Here is an 8,663-nt window from a genome sequence, read left to right on the forward strand (position 1 = left end):
CAAATAAATGGATTGCTGCTATAGAAATGGCTAGTAGTTACTCTTTGGTATAACTAAAAAGTTGATATTATAATTTTATTAATATGTTGTAAGAGTGTTTGCAGCATGACCACTATTATGTGACAACCCTAGCCTTACATTGCATTAGCCTTACATTGCATCAGCCTTACATTGCATCAGCCTTACAGGAGCTGGCAGCTATTAAATCTTATACCTCATCACTCCTCCCATTTAAAGTTGCACAGCTGATAATCCAAATGCTTTAACACAGTCCCTATACTTTTCTACAGATACAGGCTTTGTTAACATATCAACTATATTACAGTCTCTAGAACAATGCTGTAATCTGATCAGTTTCTCCTTTACAACTTCCCTAACATTACACTATTTGATGTCTACATGTTTACTTTTACTTCCAATGTGAACTTCTGTTGCCATTGTTATACATGCAACATTGTCTTCAAACACTGATACTGCATCATTTATATTTCTTTAACTTAAGCCCCTCAGCTAGGTCTGGCACCTTCCTCAGTACGCCAAAACTTGCATGCCTCAATCTCCTATGTAACAAATCTACACAATTGTCATGTGTGGGAACATTCATAAATACATATGCACAATTATTTTCCTGCCTTCCCAGATTATTCTGGCCATTCTTCTTAACTCTCATGTGCATATCTGTCCATTTTTCCCAGTGATGTACTTCCCCCTTGCAAATAGTATTTCATAACCCTGCCTGTCTAATTTGGATATACTTAACAGATTATGTTCTAATTCAGGTACATGTATGACATTGTACAATGTATCACCTATTTCTGGTACATAAACATTACCTTCTCCTTTTACAGCAGCTCTCTGTCCATTGGCCAGACTAACCCACATTTGCTTTGCTGGTTGCAAACCAGAAAATGCTTGTGGATTGTTAGAAATATGCTGGCTCACCCCATTGTCCAACAACCACATATTCCTGGTGTGTTCAGTCATTGAACTTCCAGGGAAAACAATGCTGGAAAACTGTTCCACAAGTGTGACTAGTCCTGCACCCTTCTCTTGATGCTCCTCTGTTTCTCCTGTCTTGACAGCGTCTCTGGAGATGCTCAGTAGAACCACGCGTGTAGCATCTCTTCTCAATGTTCACTTTCTCAGCTGCTCTGCCACCATTCCGAAGCTTTGTAGATGCTGGTCTATGCTGAGCGCTCTCTCCTGCCTTTCCTGGTCTCCTCTCTAGCTGTTTCTGCTCCTCCTCTAATAACCAACCAGCCATGGTTAAATCCTGCTCTTTCATAGACTCTAGATTTGTCACAAGAACATCCCATTATCTTTCCAAGGAACTGAGCATTGCATACACCTTGTGTGCCTCAGTAAACATCATTCCTCTTTCTTCCAACTCAAGGAATGTCCTTCTCATATTCTGCATGTGTGGACATACACTTACCCAGCTTTAGCTGTGCCTTATACAGTCTCTTAGTCAGCAACATTTTACTGCATGCAGTTTCTCTCACACACCGCGCAATGCTTCCCAGCACTCTTTCGCAGACTGCAGACCCCTCGTGTGTATCAGCTGACTGTCATCTAAAGCCAGAATTATACTGGCTAATGCCTTTTCATTTTTCCTCTGGTCCCTGTCATCAAGGACTGCAACTGGATTCGTAACAATCATCCACAACTCCTCCCTCTGCAGGTGCATCTCCATCTTGACATTCCAGGAGATGTAGTTTGTCTCATTCAGCTGAGACACCAAGAAACCTCCTCCCATTTCGCCGACGGAGACCATATTGCCACTAACCATGTTTAAATCATGTCTGGCTCTGGTTCAAACTCACGCTAGGTTTCTCTTCTCTCTAGTCTTTCCAGTCACTCTGACCTTCTCTCTGTTCTCGGCCCATAACCTGTCAGAGTGTTTGCAGCATGACTCCTCTTATGAGACAACTCAGGAGCAAAACAAGCACACAGAGACTTAGACATTTAACAGTGGTTTATCGAAAAGACATATACAGAAATATAAGTGGTAGGCAAATACCTTACAAGCAAACAATCTTCTTAACTCTGTACGGAGAACTTTAAATGAAGACAGGATACAAGGAGAGAAAACATGCCCTCTATAATGTCAGCCTTATATAACCTATTCTTTATCTTAAAAGGCCAATACCCATCTTAGGCTGATTCATCCTTATTGCATCAGACTTACATTGCATCAGACTTACATTGCATCAGCCTTACAGCAATTGGCAGCTATTAAATATTATACTTCGACATACTTAAAACACCTAAAATTCAGAATATATCGTTTTTCTTTCTCTTTTTTTTTAATTTTATTTTTCCATCTACCCTCTCTTTATCTCTTCTACCCCCTTTCCTTCCCCCTTTTCCCATCATCTTTATTTTATTTGTACTTTATATCAAGAAAAAAGTATATAAATATATGAAAAAATGGTAGCCATAATAACTATATTTCTACCTATTGAATAAATGTATTTGATATGATACATTTCTGTCAAATTATCTGTATTTTCTTGTATTTAATAAAACTTCTGAAATAAATATCTATTTTTTATCTCAAATGATGGTTTAAATTTCTCATCCTAAATTATTCAAAGTTATAGAGCAAAATCTATTTTGAACTTCAATTACCCTGGGTAAATTAACCATGATAATTACCACTTTTTAAAAATCCACTTCATTTCCTTTTTCCTCTAATTAAAATGGATGTAAAATTTGCTACTTGCAAATGGGAGGGGGGGCAAATCCACCTGGCTACTTTACAGTGAGCTGTAAAGTAAAACTGAAAAATATTTTATAAGGCAAGTGGTTCTTTCAATTCATGAGTGACATTGATTGGTAAAATTTTGATGCTATGATGCCCACAATTTCTTAATTATGTGGTATATTTTCCTAATATTATAGAGACATGCAATAATTTCCATTTTTTAAAAAATAAGAACTTACTACCATTCACATATCATTTAAAAGTTGGATGGAAACAACCTGAGATACTAAACAAATATAAATCCAATGGAGAGAACATGTTATTGACAATTACACCCATCAAATGAGCTTTGAGTCCTGAGCTCTCATGAATCAATGGTTCAACCATACATCTTTAACAGTCAAAATTTTGGCACCTCTAGGATGGCTCTAATTGCATTGATTCTAACTGTGCTGGAAACATACCTATTAACTTTACAGGCATAAAAATAATTTATTAGATGAGATTTTAGTTCACTCATCCAGATTATTTGCTTATTTTCTACATAAATCTACTAAAAATATCCAGAAACAGAACAAAATGAAAGAATTAATACTAGAGAAGTATTAGGTACTAGAAAAATTGAAACTGTTCTTCACCCATATAGACACACAACAGTCATCAACTATTTGAAATACAGATGAGCATAAATTACATTGGCAGATTTCTAGAACAAAAACTGCAATGTTGTCAGAACCCAAAATAGTTCCTGAATATATAGTAATAAAATTTAAATGATATATTTTATAAAAGTAGTATACATATTTTTAAAAAATGATGAAAGCTATTGATAACTTTTAAATATTAAAGGATCCCTTCCTTTGACATTACAAGACTTATTAATAATTTCTTGAATCAAACCCCAAGCATTTAATAAACTCTGAAATTTTATTAAAGTTTAAGGTCAGACACTCATATTTTAGACTATTTTTGAGATTTTGAAAAATAGTTATTTGCAGGCTGCTATCTTTCATTTTTTTTAATCATAGAAATATGACATTTGAAATGGCATATTAGTAAAAAATAATTGAGATGTTTACCTAAACTGTTTTCAGCTTTACAGATGGCTAATCCAAATTAAAATGAGTAAATTAAATAATATAAAAAGGCTTCTTGGGAGATTGTTTTTCATATATTTCTTGAATAGAAGTACAAATATTGGATTTAAAATAAGTAATATTCAGTCTATATTAAGCAGAAATAATTCCCCCAAATTTAGTTGGAGTGATAGTTCTAGAAAACAGGGAGGACCATCTGGTTTAGTTTGTTTATTGTGCCATGTCACTATTTTCAATTTTGGAAATACAGTAAGTAGGAGAATAACAAATTTGAACCAAATTAGAGTAATTCAAGAATATTTTTAAGCATAAGTATTTCTTTTTGTTTGTCATTTTGGAAGTCATATTTATTGCAAGTGGTAGCATTGTATCAACTGTACAGAACTCAGTGCCACTGTACAGAAGAAAATATTAATCTTTTTATGGAGCTTGTTTGCACAAGAAGACTAATATTGTATTCAATGTTCTGTCCTCAATCCAGAATGAACCAAATTAGACTATCATGATTGTTCCAATCACAGTCTTATGGACACGTAGTTAGGTTCCAGAGACAGTGCTTCATATCAGAATAGATAGCAAAAGAAATATAGTGGATATTGTTTGAGCAGTCAGGCATTCTAGTTAATAAACAATAACATTCCCACCAAAAATAGAGTCTAAGGTGCTTCTGAAGGATTGTGCCAGTTCAAATTAAGCATCAAGATGAGGACTGGGAGATAAATATCAACTCTTCATGTCTCTTTCCAAGTATCAGCCTGTTCAAACTTTTTATAGATTCTAAAAATTTGGTTGATCCTATTTGCTCATATGATGGTGGCAGCACAAACATTTATGGAGGAACAAGGTAGGAGCAAGAAGGCATATTATGAAATGTGTTACATGTCTCAGCACAGATTCTTCCCCTTTTATATTGCATGGTGAAATATATGCAAATGCATGGGGCAAAGCATGCTTTCTGATATCACAACATATGTTTTGTGATTTTGATGAAACCTCTAGTTGCTATGGATTCTGCAGATGATAGCATGAGCAATTTTTTTCTTAAGACTCTAAACAAATATCCTCCAGGAAAATTATGTGTAGCTTGCAGACAAGTAGGAAAGGGTTCAAAAATGGCCAAATCGTAAGCTGCAACCAGTTATTTTCTAATGTAATAACATATCAGAATGGAAAATTTCCTTTTAAAAATAATTCATGGTGAGATATGAAAGTGTTTTTGCTGAATCATAGTCCATGATATTAGGTGTGTAACATCAGACCTTGGTAAGTGGAAATTATTTCTGGCGTTCCTCATGCATGCCTTGAAGGAGATGGCAAGGAGTCACCATAGAATTTTAGAAGCAAATAAGAATTAGTTTAAGCTTTTTTTGTTACAGTGTCTTGTCATTTTTAGAAATTGGCAAGAATAGCTTCAGTACCATAGAAGATATTAGGATTTATAATCTTAATTTCCCTTTTGTAAACTTGTTCCACTAAAAGCACTGTGCAAGATATCATATAATGTCCTTTTCTATCATACTGCATATCAACTATAAAAGCATAGTTTTAAAAGTAAGATAAATGAATTTTCAGCATTCCTGAATCTCAGCATATCATATTGGTTTAAGCAGAATTTTAATTCAGCATAGATGATCAGTGAAAACACTCAGACATTCAGAGAAGCAATATGATCCTAGAAAGTTAGCATCTGCAATTCCCTAGACTTGGATGCATTTATCAGAAAACCTTGAAGCTATATGAATGTCAAAATGAAACTTTTCTTTTCCTCTAGTGAATAAGATGATTAAAATTGAAAGCATTAATGTTGAATTCACATGCAATATTTTGAATTATGGAAAGGGTTATAATATTACTCTGTGGAATATTAATATTCTGAGTAAGGGTTATAATGGAAAGGGTTATAATATTACTCTGTAGAATATTAATATTCTGAGTATCATAAAGACAAACAAAGGCAGAAAACTTAATCCTATGTAGACTACTGTGTATACAATAAAGCCTTATTTCTGACAATCTGAATTTTCCAACATCTGAAGCTGAACAGAGGTACATGATAATTACTATCATTAAAAGAATAAACTTTAGCATATGTTTCTTTATTGAATCTTAACACATGTCAAAGAATTTTGACCAGGATGATTAGGGGACTGGAGGTTAAAACATACAACAAATGGGTGCAGGAACTGGGCTTGGCTATAGTCTAGTAAAGAGAAGGACCAGGGGCGACATGATAGCGATCTTCCAATATTTGAGGGGCTGCCACAGGGAGGAAGGGATCAAGCTATTTTCTAAAGTGCCTGTAGGCCAGACAAGCAATAATGGATGGAAACTGAACAAGGAGAGATTTAACCTGGAAATAAGGAGAAACTTTCTGACAGTGAGAACAATCAACCAATGGAGCAGCTTGTCCATGGAAGTTGTGGGAGCACCATCAGTTGAGACTTTCAAAAAGAGATTGGACTGCCATTTGTCAGAAATGGTGTAGGGTCTCCCGCTTGGGTGGCAGGGGGTTGGACTAGATGACCTACAAGGTCCCTTCCAACTCTGATTATCTGTTATCTGTTAATTTGATTATCAAGCCATTCAGTGTAAATTCATAGATTTTTAATGTTAGCTACCTGAAAATTGTCCTTATTACCCCTGGACCTGATAATCTGCCTACAGACATCTGGAAACTGAAGGAAGTGTGAGACACAGGGATACCTTAGCTGACTGAGCTCTTCAATGCTATAATAAACACTGGCTATGTACCAACTGATTGGTCAACAAGCGTAACAGTTCCCATCTTCAAGAACAAGTGTGACCCAGCTGACTGTGCCAATTATCACCCAATTTGGCTTCTGTCTCACACTATTAAGAACTTTGAGACAATCTTCGATCAATGCATTTGCAGCATTGTTAAACTCACCATCAACCAATGTGGCTTCGTTAAAGGATGCGGAACAACTGATGCCATCTTTGCAGCCCATCAGCTAATAGAGAAACACCATGAGAAGACACAACGATTAGACATGGCATTCCTAGACCTCGAGAAGGCATTTGGTCATGTTCCACACCAACTGATCTGGTGTGCCTTCAGGGATCATGGAGTACTTGAACCACTCATTGAATGGGTCGAAATGCTACATAAGGATAGCAGCAGCCAAGGGGGATGCCCAACCAGCCTATCCAACAGATTTCCAGTGATGGTTGGGGTGCACCAAGACTCTGCACTGTCACCATTTCTGTTTATGTTGGTCATGGACACCATCACACATGACCTGCAGCAGAATGTAGTCTGGACTATGTTCTATGCAGATGATGTTACGCTTGCTTCCACCACCAGAGGTGAGACGTTAGCTTGCTTCCACCTCTACAGCAGCAAGCTCAAACATGGAATGATTGCCCCAATAATTTTGGACTCTGCCTCAACATCAAGAAAACTGAGTCCTTAGAGATTGCTACCACTCCTGGAATGCTTGGGGGAAGGGGAAAACCTAAAGAAAGTGGACATCTTTTTGTATCTGTGATCCCATTTTCAAGGCAATGGCAACATCAATGGTGAGATGCAAGCAAGAGTGAATACAGTCTGGATGTGTTGGTGAGAACGTGGTGTGTTATGTGACAGACATCTTAAATCTAAAATTTACAAGACAACCATCTGCTCTGTTGCACTGTATGACACTGAATGCTGGGCAGCAACAGTAGGGACCAAAAACTATCTCCATGCCATGGAAATGCGAATGCTCCATTGGGTAGCAGATATCTCCCTTCTTGATCACATCACAAATGACACCATCCAACAACATTTTGGTGTGGCATCAATTAAAGAGGAGATGAGAGAAGGCTGACTCTGCTGGTATGGACATGTCCAGACAGCAATATCTTTCACCATAGCCAAGACTGTTTACTAACTAAAAGTCAATAGCTGGCAACATTGCGGGCATCCAAAACAGGGATGGCAAGATACCATCAACAAAGATATATAAGCCATGGTCTGCACTCTGGAAATGCATTTGACCATGCAAAGTGGTGTTCTATGATCCACAAAACAGACCCAGTGTTGAGGTAATTCCCCGTTAAGAGAATGAGCGCATACAGGGAGACATATTTGGGAGTAGCGTTTGAATAATACACACACAGCACACAGATACACTGTACAGCAGATGTAGGTTGTTTACCTTCAATAAAGGTTTAAGCAAAGTTCAAACACAGTCCAAAGTCATTCACAGGTAAGGCAGTCAGTGTACAGTCCAGGGATAATCCCATAACAAAGTCCAGTGTCAAAAACAGTTTAGTATCAGACTTACATCAAATCCAGGAATAGCAGTCAATTAGAAGGAAAAATGGAGGAACGGCAATACTCTCCAACAGAAGGAAAAAAAGAGACTCACTGAGACTTCTTCTGAGACTAAGACTAAGACAACCCAGGTTTCTGGCTCCATCTTATGGCCGTTTGAGAAACCACACCCAATTTCAATTTTTTGCATTTCCTTAAAGAGACAATATTAAAATGTCTATCCTGGTTTATATATTTCTAACCCAAATAGCTGTTAGGTGACTTACATTCCTAACACCCTGTACCTGCGGGAATATGCTAGGAAGAAGAAGAGGATGAAATTGTCCTTATGATAAAATGGGAAAGGAGAGCAGAAAACATGGGTCTCACCTTGAATGATTGCAGGGAATATGAAATATAAATGTTAGTTATTTTCTATGTTTCTATTCTACTAACCTCTAAGTATCTTAAAATGGCACATATTTATATTCCATAATTATTTCTCAATGCTTCTCCTAACAACAGCAACCCTGTAGATTGACTGGGGGAAATTAACTAGACCAGAGTCTTCAGAGAACGGAAATTTAAACCTGGATTTATC

The sequence above is a fragment of the Pseudonaja textilis genome, chromosome 6 (assembly GCF_049901715.1).
Source record: "Pseudonaja textilis isolate UNSWEBS1 chromosome 6, rPseTex1.2, whole genome shotgun sequence".
Taxonomy (NCBI): Eukaryota; Metazoa; Chordata; class Lepidosauria; order Squamata; family Elapidae; genus Pseudonaja; species Pseudonaja textilis.